Below are 18,137 nucleotides of genomic sequence, written 5' to 3'. Positions count from 1 at the left end.
GTCCCAAAACACTACAGTACTCTGACAGATGTTATTCAATTGGGCTGTTCAGATGTGTATTTTCTTTTATATAGGGAATAGGGAATTTAGATTGTGAGCCCCACTGGGGACAGTGATGATGTGTGCAAACTGTAAAACGCTGCGGAATATGTTAGCGCTATATAACAATAAAGATTATTATTATTACAGTCATGGCCAAAAGTATTGACACCCCTGCAATTCTGTCAGATAATACTCAGTTTCTTCCTCAAAATGATTGCAAACACAAATTCTTTGGTATTATTATCTTCATTTAATTTGCCTTAAATGAAAAAAACACAAAAAGAATTGTTCTAAAGCCAAATTGGATATAATTCCACACCAAACATAAAAAAGGGGGTGGACAAAAGTATTGGCACTGTTCGAAAAATCATGTGATGCTTCTCTAATTGGTGTAATTAACAGCACCTGTAACTTACCTGTGGCACCTAAGGGTACCGTCTCACAGTGGCACTTTGGTCGCTACGACGGCACGATCCGTGACGCTCCAGCGTCGCTCCAATATCGCTCCAGCGTCATAGACTGCGGTCACACTTTGCAATGCACGGCGCTGGAGCGATAATTTCATGACGTATTTGCGATGTAGAAGCCGTTGGTTACTGTGCGCACATCGTATACAATATCGTGCACACCTTTGTTACACGATGCAATCATGCCGCCACAGCGGGACACTTGACGACGAAAGAAAGTTTCAAACGATCTGCTACGACGTACGATGATCGCAGTAGCGTGTCAGACACAGCGAGATCGTAAGTATATCGTTGGAACGTCACGGATCGTGCCGTCGTAGCGACCAAAGTGCCACTGTGAGACGGTACCCTAACAGGTGTTGGCAATAACTAAATCACACTTGCACCCAGTTGACATGGATTAAAGTTGACTCAACCTCTGTCCTGTGTCCTTGTGTGTACCACACTGAGCATGGAGAAAAGAAAGAAGAACAAAGAACTGTTTGAGGACTTGAGAAACCAAATTGTGAGGAAGCATGAGCAATCTCAAGGCTACAAGTCCATCTCCAAAGACCTGAATGTTCCTGTGTCTACAGTGCGCAGTGTCATCAATAAGTTTAAATCGCATGGTACTGTGGCTAACCTCCCTAGATGTGGACAGAAAAGAGAAATTGACAAGAGATTTCAACGCAAGATTGTGCGGATGTTGGATAAAGAACCTCAACTAACATCCAAACAAGTTCAAGCTGCCCTGCAGTCCGAGGGTACAACAGTGTCAACCCGTACTATCCGTCGGCATCTGAATGAAAAGGGACTGTATGGTAGGAGACCCAGGAAGACCCCACTTCTTACCCCGAGACATAAAAAAGCCAGGCTGGAGTTTGCCAAAACTTACCTGAAAAAGCCTAAAATGTTTTGGAAGAATGTTCTCTGGTCAGATGAGACAAAAGTAGAGCTTTTTGGGCAAAGGCATTAACATAGAGTTTACAGGAGAAAAAAAGAGGCATTCAAAGAAAAGAACACGGTCCTTACAGTCAAACATGGCGGAGGTTCACTAATGTTTTGGGGTTGCTTTGCTGCCTCTGGCACTGGACTGCTTGACCGTGTGCATGGCATTATGAAGTCTGAAGACTACCAACAAATTTTGCAGCATAATGTAGGGCCCAGTGTGAGAAAGCTGGGTCTCCCTCAGAGGTCATGGGTCTTCCAGCAGGACAATGACCCAAAACACACTTCAAAAAGCACTAGAAAATGGTTCGAGAGAAAGCACTGGAGACTTCTAAGGTGGCCAGCAAAGAGTCCAGACCTGAATCCCATAGAACACCTGTGGAGAGATCTAAAAATGGCAGTTTGGAGAAGGCACCCTTCAAATATCAGGGACCTGGAGCAGTTTGCCAAAGAAGAATGGTCTAAAATTCCAGCAGAGCATTGTAAGAAACTCATTGATGGCGACCGGAAGTGGTTGGTCGCAGTTATTTTGGCTAAAGGTTGTGCAACCAAGTATTAGGCCGGCGTCACACTGGCGAGTTTTACGGACGTAAGAGCGCAGAAATTACGTCCGTAAAACTCGCAAAATAAACGGCACAATGATTCTTAATGGGGCTGCTCCTATCAGCCGTATATTACGGTTCAGTATTATACGGCTTTCTACGGCCGCACAAAATCGCAGCATGCTGCGTTTGTCAGCGTATTGCGCAAAAAATTCACCAATGAAAGTCTATGGGGGCGAGAAAAATACGGATTCCACACGGACCAGCAGTGTGACTTGCGAGAAATACGCAGCGGTGTTAGTGAAAAGTCGGTAATTCAATTGCCGGCTTTTCATTTCTCCTGCACAAACCCGACAGGATATGAGACATGGTTTACATACAGTAAACCATCTCATATCCCCATTTTTTTTGCATATTCCACACTACTAATGTTAGTAGTGTGTATGTGCAAAATTTCAGCGCTGTAGCTGCTAAAATAAAGGGTTGAATGGCGGAAAAAATTGGCGTGGGCTCCCGCGCAATTTTCTCCGCCAGAATGGTAAAGCCAGTGACTGAGGGCAGATATTAATAGCCAGGAGAGGGTCCATGGTTATTGGCCCCCCCATGGCTAAAAACATCTGCCCCCAGCCACCCCAGAAAAGGCACATCTGGAAGATGCGCCTATTCTGGCACTTGGCCACTCTTCCCACTCCCTGTAGCGGTGGGATATGGGGTAATGAAGGGTTAATGTTACCTTGCTATTGTAAGGTGACATTAAGCCAGATTAATAATGGAGAGGTGTCAATTATGACACCTATCCATTATTAATCCAATTGTTTGAAAGGGTTAAAAAACACACACACACGATTTAAAAGTATTTTAATGAAATAAACACACAGGTTGTTGTAATAATTTATTGCTCTCTCAATCCATTTGCAGGCCCTCGCTTGGCAAAATAATAAACGCACAAGATACATACCTTCTGATGTCCGATCACGTCCCACGAGGTAATCCATCTGAAGGGGTTAACTAATATTACAGGCACGAGCTGCGATAAACCACTCGCTCGTGCCTGTAATCCCCGGGTGCTGAAAGGAAAGCTGGGTGATCTGTACTTACATTGAGTCGCGGTGATGCGCCCCTGCTGGATGTTCTCATGAACTGCAGCCTGGGAACTTTTTCCCACGCTCCAGGTCATATGAGGACATCCACCAGGGGGCGCATCACCGCGACTGAAGGAAATGTAGGTCATTGACCTACATTTCATTCATTCGCCGGGGATTACAGGCACGGAGCACAGCTGCATTTGCAGGGCTCCTGCTTGTAAATTATTATAACCCCTTCAGATGGATTACATCGTGGGACGTGACGGTTCAGCTGAGGGTATGTATCTTGTGCGTTTATTATTTTGCCAAGCGAGGGCCTGCAAATGGATTGAGAGAGCAATAAATTATTAAAACAACCGCTGTGTTTATTTCATTAAAATACTTTTAAATCATGTGTGTGTGTGTTTTTTAACCCTTTCATACAATTGGATTAATAATGGATAGGTGTCATAATTGACGCCTCTCCATTATTAATCTGGCTTAATGTCACCTTACAGTAGCAAGGTGGCATTAACCCTTCATTACCCCATATCCCACCGCTACAGGGAGTGGGAAGAGAGTGGCCAAGTGCCAGAATAGGCGCATCTTCCAGATGTGCCTTTTCTGGGGTGGCTGGGGGCAGATGTTTTTAGCCACGGGGGGGGGGCCAATAACCATGGACCCTCTCCTGGCTATTAATATCTGCCGTCAGTCACTGGCTTTACCATTCTGGCGGAGAAAATTGCGTGGGAGCCCACGACAATTTTTTCCTCCATTTAACCCTTTATTTTAGCAGCTACAGCGCTGAAATTTTGCACATACACACTACTAACATTAGTAGTGTGGAATATGCAAAAAAAAGGGGATATGAGATGGTTTACTGTATGTAAACCATGTCTCATATCATGTCGGGTTTGTGCAGGAGAAATGAAAAGCCGGCAATTGAATTACCGGCTTATCACAGATATCATGCTGAATGAAATCTAAATACAGAATATATATATATATATATATATATATATATATATATATATATGTCTCAATGACATATATATATATATATATATATATATATATATATATATATATATATATATATATATATATATATATATATATATATATATATATATATATATATATATATATACACATATATACTGTATATATGTTTTCCCGAACATTTGAGCACATAAATCCATTAGATGTCGGTTTTGCAAGCCTGCGCGAAAATCTCGCAGTACGGATGCCATACGGATTACATACGGAGGATGCCATGCGCAAAATACGCTGACACACCCTGACTACGGATCAATATTTTGGGAACATTTCTCCGTATTACGGCCGTAGTACGGACGTATAATACGTGGCGTATTGTCTTACGCCAAGTGTGACGCCGGCCTTAGGCTGAGGGTGCCAATACTTTTGTCTGGCCCATTTTTGAGTTTTGTGTGAAATGATCAATGTTTTGCTTTTTGCTTCATTCTCTTTTGTGTTTTTTCATTTAAGACAAATTAAATGAAAATAATACCAAAGAATTTGTGTTTGCAATCATTTTCAGGAAGAAACTGAGTATTATCTGACTGAATTGCAGGGGTGTCAATACTTTTGGCCATGACTGTATATGTTGAGTGAGATTTGCCCATCCTAGTCTATGAATACACAAAGAAGAAAACTGGATCCCATAGGGATCAGCTGTAGTAATTCTTCATAAAGAAAACTAAATTCAGTCTGTTTTCCTATGTTAGTAGTTTGAACCTCTCCTAAGAAGTAGGATTTCCATGAACATGGAGACTAATCCTACGACCTCATTCAGACTTCCAAGTTGCACGCAAGTTTTCTATCCATATGGGAAACATCTACATATTATAATCTATGCTGCTTATACTCATCCATTTTTTTTCCCAAAGATCACAGATGAAAAGTACCAATAAAAGTCTATGGAAAAAACATACAGTTCATGGATGGAATCCGTGTATAACATTGCAAAGGATAAGAGAAGCGTCAGAATTTATCCATCCGTGATGGTAAAAACAGACACATGGACCAAACACTGGTGACACACTGATCCAAAGCACTGATGATACCAGTTTCATTTTTTGCATATGTGGAAAAACATTGACGTGTGAATGAGACCTAAGGGTATGTGCCCACGATCCGGAATAGCAGCGATTGGGACGCAGCTCACCTGTGCTGTGTCCTAGACGATGCGTTCTGTCTATAAATCCCATCCACTGTGCTTCTATTTACCGTGGCATGTCAGTTACCTGCAGCGGGGACACTTATCTCCTCTGCGTAGTCTCACCCACAGCCATTCATTAGATGCGGTAAATCCGCATGGCTCAATAAACACAAGCGGATTGAGGGTACTGTCACACTGTGAAATTTTGATCGCTACGACGGCACGATCCGTGACGTCGCAGCGATCGTATGATTATCGCTCCAGCGTCGTAGACTGCGGTCACACGTTGCAATCACGGCGCTGGAGCGATGCCGAAGTCCCCGGGTAACCAGGGTAAACATCGGGTAACTAAGCGCAGGGCCGCGCTTAGTTACCCGATGTTTACCCTGGTTACCAGCGTAAACGTAAAAAAAACAAACAGTACATACTCACCCGTCGGTGTCCTTCAGGTCCTTTGCCGTCTGCTTCCTGCTCTGTGTGCCGCCGTACAGTGACAGCAGAGCGCAGCACTGCTGTGATCTGCTCTCACTTTCCGGCCGGCAGACAGAGCAGGAAGCAGACGGCAAAGGACCTGAAGGACACCGACGGGTGAGTATGTACTGTTTGTTTTTTTTACGTTTACGCTGGTAACCAGGGTAAACAGCGGGTTACTAAGCGCGGCCCTGCGCTTAGTTACCCGATGTTTACCCTGGTTACAAGCGAAGACATCGCTGGATCGCTGTCACACACAACGATCCAGCGATGTCAGCGGGTGATCAAGCGACGAAAGAAAGTTCCAAACGATCTGCTACGACGTACGATTCTCAGCAGGGTGTCTGATCGCAGTAGCGTGTCAGACACAGCGATATCGTAACGATATCGCTAGAACGTCACGAATCGTAACGTCGTAGCGATGGAAATTGCACTGTGTGACGGTACCCTTACAGTGGGGCAAAAAAGTATTTAGTCAGTCAGCAATAGTGCAAGTTCCACCACTTAAAAAGATGAGAGGCGTCTGTAATTTACATCATAGGTAGACCTCAACTATGGGAGACAAACTGAGAAACAAAAATCCAGAAAATCACATTGTCTGGTTTTTTTTATCATTTTATTTGCATATTATGGTGGAAAATAAGTATTTGGTCAGAAACAAACATTCAAGATTTCTGGCTCTCACAGACCTGTAACTTCTTCTTTAAGAGTCTCCTCTTTCCTCCACTCATTACCTGTAGTAATGGCACCTGTTTAAACTTGTTATCAGTATAAAAAGACACCTGTGCACACCCTCAAACAGTCTGACTCCAAAATCCACTATGGTGAAGACCAAAGAGCTGTCAAAGGACACCAGAAACAAAATTGTAGCCCTGCACCAGGCTGGGAAGACTGAATCTGCAATAGCCAACCAGCTTGGAGTGAAGAAATCAACAGTGGGAGCAATAATTAGAAAATGGAAGACATTCAAGACCACTGATAATCTCCCTCGATCTGGGGCTCCACGCAAAATCCCACCCCGTGGGGTCAGAATGATCACAAGAACGGTGAGCAAAAATCCCAGAACCACGCGGGGGGACCTAGTGAATGAACTGCAGAGAGCTGGGACCAATGTAACAAGGCCTACCATAGGTAACAAACTATGCCACCATGGACTCAGATCTTGCAGTGCCAGACGTGTCCCACTGCTTAAGCCAGTACGTGTCCGGGCCCATCTGAAGTTTGCTAGAGAGCATTTGGATGATCCAGAGGAGTTTTGGGAGAATGTCCTATGGTCTGATGAAACCAAACTGGAACTGTTTGGTAGAAACACAACTTGTCGTGTTTGGAGGAAAAAGAATACTGAGTTGCATCCATCAAACACCATACCTACTGTAAAGCATGGTGGTGGAAACATCATGCTTTGGGGCTGTTTCTCTGCAAAGGGGCCAGGACGACTGATCCGGGTACATGAAAGAATGAATGGGGCCATGTATCGTGAGATTTTGAGTGCAAACCTCCTTCCATCAGCAAGGGCATTGAAGATGAAACGTGGCTGGGTCTTTCAACATGACAATGATCCAAAGCACACCACCAGGGCAACGAAGGAGTGGCTTCGTAAGAAGCATTTCAAGGTCCTGGAGTGGCCTAGCCAGTCTCCAGATCTCAACCCTATAGAAAACCTTTGGAGGGAGTTGAAAGTCCGTGTTGCCAAGCGAAAAGCCAAAAACATCACTGCTCTCGAGGAGATCTGCATGGAGGAATGGGCCAACATACCAACAACAGTGTGTGGCAACCTTGTGAAGACTTACAGAAAACGTTTGACCTCTGTCATTGCCAACAAAGGATGTATTACAAAGTATTGAGATGAAATTTAGTTTCTGACCAAATACTTATTTTCCACCATAATATGCAAATAAAATGATAAAAAAACAGACAATGTGATTTTCTGGATTTTTGTTTCTCAGTTTGTCTCCCATAGTTGAGGTCTACCTATGATGTAAATTACAGACGCCTCTCATCTTTTTAAGTGGTGGAACTTGCACTATTGCTGACTGACTAAATACTTTTTTGCCCCACTGTACCTGCATAATTAGAACGCAGTGAAAATACGCTGCTATATCCTGATCGTGGGCACACAGCCCAAGGTTGTGCTACCAAGGTGCAAAAATTATGCACCAGGACAAAAAGAAAAGTGAAAGAAAGGTTATAAAAATGCCAATAAAAATGCTGGCCAAATTCTACAAAATGCTGAGTGTGAATCCAGTCTCACCATTGTTACAAAGTGCACAGTGCCCATCCTGCTCGCCGTCATGTGGCTACAAGCACTTCACAAGTCATTTCAATGAAAATCCTGTCCTTCACTTGCTGTGTGCGCAATAGCGATACGAGATGATTAAAGACACTGTTAGACTATTCTGAAACTATTTTCTGATGCAGCATGAATCATAAATTCATAGTAATGATTCCCACCCTCGCTCGCAGCAAGAAAAAACTGTAAGATCTATTTGTAATCCAGAGTTTGTGCCAATGAGGAAAACATTCTTCTCCTTCCAGTGACCTCACACGAGACCGGAATCCCCAGCTCCATATATAAAGGCGAGATCAGCAGATCCCCCTGCCCATGGCAGCGTCCACAATCTATAGGAATAATACAGCAGCCCCCCCTGCCCGTGGCAGCATCCACAATCCACAGGAATAATACAGCAGCCCCCCCTGCCCGTGGCAGCATCCACAATCCACAGGAATAATACAGCAGCTCCCCCTGCCCGTGGCAGCATCCACAATCTATAGGAATAATACAGCAGCCCCCCCTGCCCGTGGCAGCATCCACAATCCACAGGAATAATACAGCAGCTCCCCCTGCCCGTGGCAGCATCCACAATCCACAGGAATAATACAGCAGCTCCCCCTGCCCGTGGCAGCATCCACAATCTATGGGAATAATACAGCAGCCCCCCCCTGCCCATGGCAGCGTCCACAATCTATAGGAATAATACAGCAGCCCCCCCTGCCCGTGGCAGCATCCACAATCCACAGGAATAATACAGCAGCCCCCCCTGCCCGTGGCAGCATCCACAATCCACAGGAATAATACAGCAGCTCCCCCTGCCCGTGGCAGCATCCACAATCTATAGGAATAATACAGCAGCCCCCCCTGCCCGTGGCAGCATCCACAATCTATAGGAATAATACAGCAGCCCCCCCTGCCCGTGGCAGCATCCACAATCCACAGGAATAATACAGCAGCTCCCCGTGCCCGTGGCAGCATCCACAATCCACAGGAATAATACAGCAGCTCCCCCTGCCCGTGGCAGCATCCACAATCTATGGGAGTAATACAGCAGCCCCCCCCTGCCCATGGCAGCGTCCACAATCTATAGGAATAATACAGGAGACCCCTGGCAGCGTCCACAATCTATAGGAATAATACAACAGACCCCCTGCCCATGGCAGCATCCACAATCTATAGGAATAATACAGCAGCCCCCCCTGCCCGTGGCAGCATCCACAATCTATGGGAGTAATACAGCAGCCCCCCCCTGCCCATGGCAGCGTCCACAATCTATAGGAATAATACAGGAGACCCCTGGCAGCGTCCACAATCTATAGGAATAATACAACAGACCCCCTGCCCATGGCAGCATCCACAATCTATAGGAATAATACAGCAGCCCCCCCTGGCAAAGTCCACAATCTATAGGAATAATACAGCAGCCCCCCCCTGCCCATGGCAGCGTCCACAATCTATAGGAATAATACAGCAGCCCCCCCCTGCCCATGGCAGCGTCCACAATCTATAGGAATAATACAGCAGCCCCCCCTGCCCATGGCAGCGTCCACAATCTATGGGAATAATACATCCGCCGTATGTTTTACTTCTAAAGTATATATTATTCATCCATATTCTGAGATATTGGGTGGAACAAAAAAACAACAACAACAAAAACACAATCACCAGAACCACAGATGAAGCTAGGGGAAAACCTGGTGTCAATCACGTGATACTATCCCACCCACATAATTGGTGTCAGTAGCATGCAGCAGATGAAGGGAGAAGTTCCCGGTTGCACAGCACTGCATACATCAGACGGTGCGGCACTGTGACATTTTTAGGACTAATGATCAGGATTGGGGCAGCTTTGCGGCATTTTATACAAGTGTCAGTCCCGATACAGTCCCTCTGGGTGTAATATAGACTTATATACTTTTCTCTCCATATAAAACCCGGCATGGGATCACACCCTGCGGCTTCTGGCCGCTTCCCCCTGTAAGTATCTCTCAGTCCTGCACCCACCATAACTTTCCCAAACTCGCATGTGATATTCGGAGCAGCCTCCTACTTGTTCCTCCTTAGTAGGACGAAGTTGTGGAAATCCCAGCAGTGACTTTCCTGGAGCAGAGAGGGTAATGGAGCAGTACATACCGTGCGGGCGCCGGGGAGGTCTGCTGCTCCGGGCGGTCCGCTCTGCTGCTCCGGGCGGTCTCTGGTGCTCGGGGCTTCCTCTTCCCTGGCTCTGCTGCTGCTATGTGTTTACTAGCGTCCTGTGTGACGTGCAGCAGACTCCTCCTGTGAGCGGGCTGAGCGCTGCCGGCGGTCTGCTGAGTCTGCGCGCTGCCGGCGGTCTGCTGAGTCTGTTTGCTGCCGTCCCATGGTTCCTGTTACATTCGCTTCATGTCCAGGAAGTTTGAGCTAAGAATATCAAACCTGGCCGGGATTCCACATTAACTCTTAGCTGCTCACCAATTCCAAGCAGGGGCACTGGGGCAGGCACAGATCTGGGAAAGAGGAAACGAAAAAAGAAACCGAGCTGAATAAATCAGTTATTAAACTAGATCTGCGGTTCATCTGCAAGCGGCTCACACAGATAGAAGGAGTTATGGGAATGGAGAAATCGGTTCCTGGAGGGCTACTACACCGACGAGGCTGAAGCTGGTTTCTTATTCGGCTATTTTTTCTTTTTTTTTTAAATAAGTTTAACAACAAAAAATAAGCATCACAATAATAACATACAAAGCAGCGAGGCGCCCTGATGTGAGTACACTTAAAACTGATAGAAAAATTATAAATCTGGCACAAAAATGGGCATCAAAGTGGGCACCGAAGGGCATTAAAGGGCCACTGTCACCCCCTCCAGCCGTTATAAACTAAAAGAGCCACCTTGTGCAGCAGTAATGCTGCAGTCTAACAAGGTGGCTCTTTTAGTTTTTGATTCATTTAATACCTCAATAAAGCGTTTTAAAAATTGGCCACACATACCAGATATTGTGCCAGGAGGTGGTCCGAATCGTCCTCTATCAATCTTCCAACTGCCGTCACTCTTCTCTTCAGGGGCGATGGTACCCGCCCCCTTCGCGTTGTTGCTTCTTAAATCCGGCGCCTGCACTGTGCGTGCCTGCCTGGGGCCTGCGCAGTCTTCATTGTCAGTCACATCTCAGATGCCGGGTGCCTGACTGCGCCTGTGCGCGCAGTGCGCCCACCCTATTCCTGAATCCCCGCCCCGCACTATGTTATTCATTATGCACAGTGCAGGGCTGGGGTTCCTGGGCATGCGCACTGCGCTTGTCAGACGCTCCCCCGGTCCCCCGCCTTCCAGCATTGCCAGAATATACAGGTTTCATTGCCAACGTTTTGAACAGCCACAAAGAACAACGCTGGAAGGCGGGGGACCGGGGGAGCATCTGACAAGCGCAGTGCGCATGCCCAGGAACCCCAGCCCCGCACTGTGCATAATGAATAACACAGTGCGGGGCGGGGATTCAGGAACAGGGTGGGTGCACTGCGCGCACAGGCGCAGTCAGGCACCCGGCATCTGAGATGTGACTGACAATGAAGACAGCGCAGGTGCCGGATTTAAGAAGCAACAACGCGAAGGGGGCGGGTACCATCGGCCCTGAAGAGAAGAGTGACGGCAGTTGGAAGATTGATAGAGGACGATTCGGACCGCCTCCTGGCACAATATCTGGTATGTGTGGCCAATTTTTAAAACACTTTATTGAGGTATTAAATGAATCAAAAACTAAAAGAGCCACCTTGTTAGACTGCAGCATTACTGCTGCACAAGGTGGCTCTTTTAGTTTATAACGGCTGGAGGGGGTGACAGTGGCCCTTTAATAAAAGGGTTAAAGGGAATCTGTCACCCCATTTTTGGCCTATAAGCTGCGGCCACCGCCATAAGGGGCTTATCTACAGCATTCTGGAATGCTGTAGATAAGCCCCCAATGTAACCTGAAAGATAAGAAAAACAAGTTAGATTATAGTCACCCAGGGGCAGTCCCGCTGCGGTCCGGGGCCTCCCATCTTCACACGATGACGTCCTCTTCTTTGCTTCCTGTCGCGGCTCCTGTGCAGGCGTACTGATTTGCCCTGTTGAGGGCAGAGCAAAGTACTGCAGTGCGCAGGCGCTGGGCCTCTCTGACCTTTCCCGTCACATGCGCACTGCAATACTTTGCTCTGCCCTCAACAGGGCAAATCAGTACGCCTGCACAGGAGCCGCGACAGGAAGCAAAGAAGAGGACGACATCGTATGAAGATAGGAGGACCCGGACCGGACCGGACCGCACCTGGGTGAGTATAATAACTTGTTTTTCTTATCTTTCAGGTTACATCTGGGGCTTATCTACAGCATTACAGAATGCTGTAGATAAGCCCCTGATGGCGGTGGCCGCAGCTTATACGCCTAAAATGGGGTGACAGATTCCCTTTTAATGACTTTGGGCCACTGATATCACAGTGCAGACATATAGAACAGGGAGCCCCACATAAAAACCAGGTCTCGCCAGCCTGGCCCAAATGCAATCTGGGCATCAAAACTGGTATCAAAGTGGGCAAACAGCCCATTTTACAGATTTGAATAAGTAACTGATGTTTTTGGGGGTTAAATGACATCAATGTGTTCTTAGTGTGAGATCAGTGGCCCAAAGTTGTTTAACCCCCTAAAAACATCAGTTACTTATTCAAATGTATGAAAATGGGCTGTTTGCCCACTTTGATGCCAGTTCTCATGCCCAGAACCCATTTGGGTCAGGCTGAAGAGACCTGTTTTTGATGTGGGGCTCCCTTTTCTATATGTACGCACTGTGGTATCAGTTGCCAAAAGTCATTTAACCCCTTAAAAACATCAGTTACGTATTCAAATATGTGACAATTGGCTGTTTACCCACTTTGATGCCAGTTCTGATGCCCAGAACCCATTTGGGCCAGGCTGGAGAGATATGGGTTTGATGCAGGGCATCACTATCTGTGTATTCTTAGTTTTGGTCTCGAGATCAACATTAGAAAAACTGAAGTCATTTATCAACCTGTTCCTGGGAAACTATACAAGGAGCCACGTATCACGTTGAAGGAGCAAAACCTCAAAGCAGTCGACAACTTCACCTACTTAGGCTAGTTTCACACTAGTGTTTTGAGAACCTGCGGAGGGCTGCGGACTTCCTCCGTGAAGCCCTGCCCTCGGCCGCACCTCCACCGCTAGCTCTGCCTACTTCTGCATGCGGCCTGCGTACCTATCTTTAACATTAGGTTTGCGGGTCATGCGGCTGTCTGTGGATGCTTCTGCATGCGTCGTTTTGACGATGCGGCGGAAAAAAGAAATTGCAACCAGCTGCGTCCTACGCTGGTCGCCGCATCGTCAAAACGACGCATGCGGAAGCATCCACATACAGCCGCACAACCTGCGTACCTAATGTTAAAGATAGGTACGCAGGCCGCATGCAGAAGTAGGCGGAGCTAGCGGCGGAGGTGCGTCCGAGGGCGGGGCTTCATGGAGGAAGTCTGCAGCCCTCCGCAGCTCCTCAAAACGCTAATGTGAAACTGGCCTTAGGCAGCACACTTTCCCATGAAGTAACCATAGACCCTGAGGTTAATAACAGAATTGCCAAAGCCAGTGCCGCCTTCAGGAGACTGCGTAACGAAGGGGACTCAGCCTTACCACCAAGCTGAAGGTCTACTGCGCGGTGGTCCTCACCACACTTCTCTATGCTATTGAGACCTGGACAGTCTACAGCCGGCATGCTAAACAGCTCAATCATTTTCACATGAGTTGCCTCCGCAGACTCCTCCACATCAGTTGGCAAGACAATGTCCCGGACATGGCAATTCTGGAACAAACTGGGCTCTGCTGCGTTTACACTCTCCTGCTGAAAGTCCACGCCAGGTGGGTTGGACATGTGGTCAGAATGCCTGACAGCCGACTACCGAAACTACTGCTGTACGGAGAACTGTGCCAAGGAAAGCGAGCAGATGGGGGGCAGAAGAAGCGCTATAAAGACTGCCTTAAGGTGTCTCTCAAAAACCTGGAAGTCAACACCAATGAGTGGGAAGAGCTTGCCCTGGATCGTCCAGGTTGGCGGGGCAGGATCACCTCAGGAGCACGTGCAGCTGAAGATAGGAAAATCTTTGACGCAAAAAGAAAGTGTGCAATCCGCAAGGCACAAGTAGAATCTGGTGTACTGACCACATCTGCTTCCTTATGTCAAGTATGTGGGCAAACCTTCGGGGCCCAGATTGGACTCTTCGGCCACCTCCGGACCCATAACTACTAATTCTCTTCTAACCCTGAAGTCATGGTCATCTTCGACTACGAAGGACGAACGTCATTAGTGTGAGATCAGTGGTCCAAAGTCATTTAACACCTTAAAAACATCAGTTACTTATTCAAATATGTGGAAAATGGTCTGTTTGCCCACTTTGATGCCAGTTCTGATGCCCAGAACCCATTTGGGCCAGGCTAACGGGACCTGGCTTTGATGCAGGGCATCACTATCTGTGTATTCTAAGTGTGAGATCAGTGGCCCAAAGTCATTTAACTTACCTTAAAAACATCAGTTACGGTACTTATTCAAATGTGTGACAATTGGCTGTTTATCCACTTTGATGACAGTTCTGATGCCCAGAACCCATTTGGGCCTGGCTAGAGGGACCTGGGTTTGCTGCGGGCCATCACTATCTGTGTATTCTTAGTGTGAGATCAGTGGCCCAAAGTCATTTAACACATTAAAAACATCAGTTACTTATTCAAATCTGTTAAAATTGACTGTGTGCCCACTTTGATGCCAGTTCTGATGCCCAGAACGCATTTGGGCCAGGCTAGAGGGACCTGGGTTTGATGTGGGGCTCACTGTTCTATATTTCTGCAGTGTGAGATCAGTGGCCCAAAGTAATTTAACCCTTTCATTAACGCCCTTCTGTGCCCACTTTGATGCCCATTTTTGTCGCCGTTTTATAATTTTTGTAGCTGTTTTAAGTGTATTCACATCAGGGCACCTCGCTGCATCCTATATTATTATAGTGATGCTTATTATTTGTTGTTAAACCTATAAAAAAACAGAAAAGAAAAAAATTGCTGAATAAGAAACTGGACGAATAAGAAACCAACTTCAGCCTCGTACCACACTGTCTAATATCAGAAGAGGAGAGGAGCAGCCATGGCAGGGAAAGAATTCCTAGGACCATTAGGTGGTCACACTAAAGCCCCCGTCACACTAAGCGAGGTCACTAGCGAGATCGCTGCTGAGTCACAAGTTTTGTGACGCAACAGCGACCTCAGTAGCGATCTCGCTATGTTTGACACGTAGCAGCGACCAGGCCCCTGCTGTGAGATCGCTGGTCGTGTTGGAATGGCCTGGACCTTTTTTTGATCGTTGAGGTCCCGTTGGGTAGCACACATCGCTGTGTTTGACACCTTACCAACGACCTCGTTGACGACTCAGACACCGACACATAGGCGTGCATTTGCGTTGCCTTTTCCGCACCCCTCCGCTCTGATTGGTGGTCGCTACTGCGTTCTGATTGGCGGTCATGCCTTCAACAGAAGGCGACATAGTAGCGCTTCCATCCTTTGTTCCTGACCGCGTGGTCAGGAACAAAGGACGGAAGGGCTATTGTGTCGCCTCATAAGGCAAGGCCGCCACCAATCAGAACGCAGTAGCGACCACCAATCGGAACTGAATGGGCGCGGAAAAGGCAACGCAAATGCACGCCTGTGTGACTACAACGTCACATAGGACATCCCTCATCGAGGTCTGAATCGTCATAATAGCTGCCATGTGACAGGGTCACAACGACCAACGACATCGTTGTACAGGTCGCTACAGGTCGCCGCATCGCTGCTGCTTCATTGGGAAGATCTCACTGTTTGACATCTCACCAGCGACCACATAGCGACGCAGCAACGATCCCTGACAGGTCGTATCGTTGTCGGGATCGATTTAGCGTCGCTAAGTGTGATGGGGCCTTAAGGTCTCATTCAGACATCTGGGAGTTTTCTCACATGTAAAAACATGGCCCCAATCAGTGTTTAGTCAGTCTCAGCTTTTACCATCAGTGTTTGGTCAGTGTCAGTACGTGATTCATCCAATAGGTTAAGGCTACTTTCACACTAGCGTTAACTGCAAACCGTCTCAAAACGTCTTTTTTGCCGAAAAAACGGATGCGTCAAAAAAGTGAAAAACGGTGACAAACATATGCCACACATACAGCTTTTCGACGGATCCGTCGCAAATCCGCTAAACGTTTCCGTCGAAAATACTGGATGCGTTGCATACGTTGCATACGTTTTTACCATCCGTTGCATCCGTTTTTCCGACGGATCCGTTTTTAAAATGGGAGGCTCCCAAATTTGATTGGCTACTGGAAAATATGGAAAACTATATAGTTACTGTTTTTACAGCCCATCTTTGAGGGTTTTAGTTTTGTGGCAGCGATGGAAGGTGTTCTTGTGAGGATTGCGACTTTGGTTACCGACGTTATCTTTGAGACGAATCGCCTAGATATCATAGTGCGGGAGAAGGAGGCGGCAGCGGAAAGGCGTAGGATGCTTCTGCAGCAACGGAGACGGAGGCGACTCTGGATACATCCGATTAATGAACTACGGATGATGATAAAGGGATCCAAACCCTAACCCTACCCCTAACCTCACCCCTAACCGTTTAATGAACATTTTCTGACAGTCATAGTGCCACGTATTTCAGTGCCACGTATTTAAGTGCCACGTACTATAAATACTATAACTATGGTTATACGTGGCACTGAAATATCGTGGCACGTAAATACGTGGCACTTAAATGCGTGGCACTGAAATACATGGCACTGAAATATCGTGACAATTACGTGAAATACGTGGCACTTAAATACGTGGCACTTAAATACGTGGCACTTATATACGTGGCACTTATATACGTGGCACTTATATACGTGGCACTTAAATACGTGGCACTTAAATATGTGGCACTTATATACGTGGCACTTATATACATGGCACTTATATACGTGGCTGGCTGGGGTCTTGTGGCTGGCAGTCTTCTCTCTGGGTCTTGCTGGCATATGTGGGGTTCAAGGCCCAGGCCAGGTTTATATAGATTTGGGGGTGTCTGGCCAATTGGCAACAAAATCCAGCTTCTGAGCATGCTCAGTGTAAAAAAACGTATTGCAGCGCTGCATTGCGTCGTACGACGTGTCCCGACGCATCCGTCGCTCATAGGCTTCCATTGTAGCCAACGACGCATGCCGCAGGATGCGTCGCGACACGTTTTTTAGGCGGAGACAAAAAACGTTACAATCAACGTTTTTTGCCGACGACGTGTGGCCAAATTTCGACGCATCCGTCGTACGATGTACACGACGTATGCCAATCCGTCGCAATACGTCGCCAATACAAGTCTATGGGGAAAAAACGCATCCTGCAAACACTTTTGCAGGATGCGTTTTTTCGGAAAAAAGACGTTTTGAGACGGTTTGCAGTTAACGCTAGTGTGAAAGTAGCCTAAGGCTTCTTTCACACTTCTGTCTTTTAGCTCCCGTCGAAATCCGTCGATTTTTGAAAACACAGGATCCAGCAAATTTTTCTGCTGGATCCTGTTTTTTCTCATAGACTTGTATTAGCGACGGATTGTGACGGATAGCCATCCCTTTCATCCGTCGTGCACTGGATCCGAAATGACCCGATGACATCGCAGTCTCGCGAGACCGCTACGTCATCAGAGGTCATTGCACGCAAGGCATTACTGGGAATGGGAGCATCGCGAGCATCGGTAACGCTGCGCGGGACGCCGGAAGGTAAGAATATTGTGATTTTTTATTTTTTTTATTATTTTTAACCTGGGTTGTGTTGTGTATGCGTTTTCGCAGCGTAAAAAAGCTGCAAAGACGCATACACAACAGGTGCACGTCAGAAAAACGGACCCAGTGCACCCGTTTTTTACAATCTGCACAGGATCCAGCTTTCCCTAGCTCCTGAATTTCTCTGTATATTGCATTGATTTTTCTATGCTTTCCCTGGATCTGAGTGTCTTGGTGCAGCACATATAATCCTTTTTTAGTATGCTTTCTTACCTATCATCTTGTTTTCATGACCTGTTTCATGTCTCTCATTATGTTATTCTGGCATCTCTTTGAGTGGTCAGTCCAACCCCTCCCTCTCTTTATGACCTCTGCCTAAGGATACCGTTACACTAAACGATTTAC

At 46.7% G+C, this 18,137-nt stretch overlaps 1 protein-coding gene across 1 annotated transcript in view; it reads right to left on the bottom strand.

Annotated features, from left to right (window-relative positions):
- The window catches only part of SGK3 (serum/glucocorticoid regulated kinase family member 3), a 95,125-nt gene extending 84,592 nt beyond the window's left edge, over nt 1-10,533 (bottom strand). The window contains exon 1 of the mRNA XM_077270599.1: nt 10,101-10,533. The gene's annotated coding sequence lies outside the window, so the exon portion shown is untranslated. The remainder of the gene's footprint in view (nt 1-10,100) is intronic.
- Between the last annotated feature and the right edge of the window lie 7,604 nt (nt 10,534-18,137).

The sequence above is a fragment of the Ranitomeya variabilis genome, chromosome 6 (assembly GCF_051348905.1).
Source record: "Ranitomeya variabilis isolate aRanVar5 chromosome 6, aRanVar5.hap1, whole genome shotgun sequence".
NCBI lineage: Eukaryota > Metazoa > Chordata > Amphibia > Anura > Dendrobatidae > Ranitomeya > Ranitomeya variabilis.
Note: the sequence above shows the minus strand (reverse complement) of the source record. Positions and strands in the feature narration are given on the sequence as shown.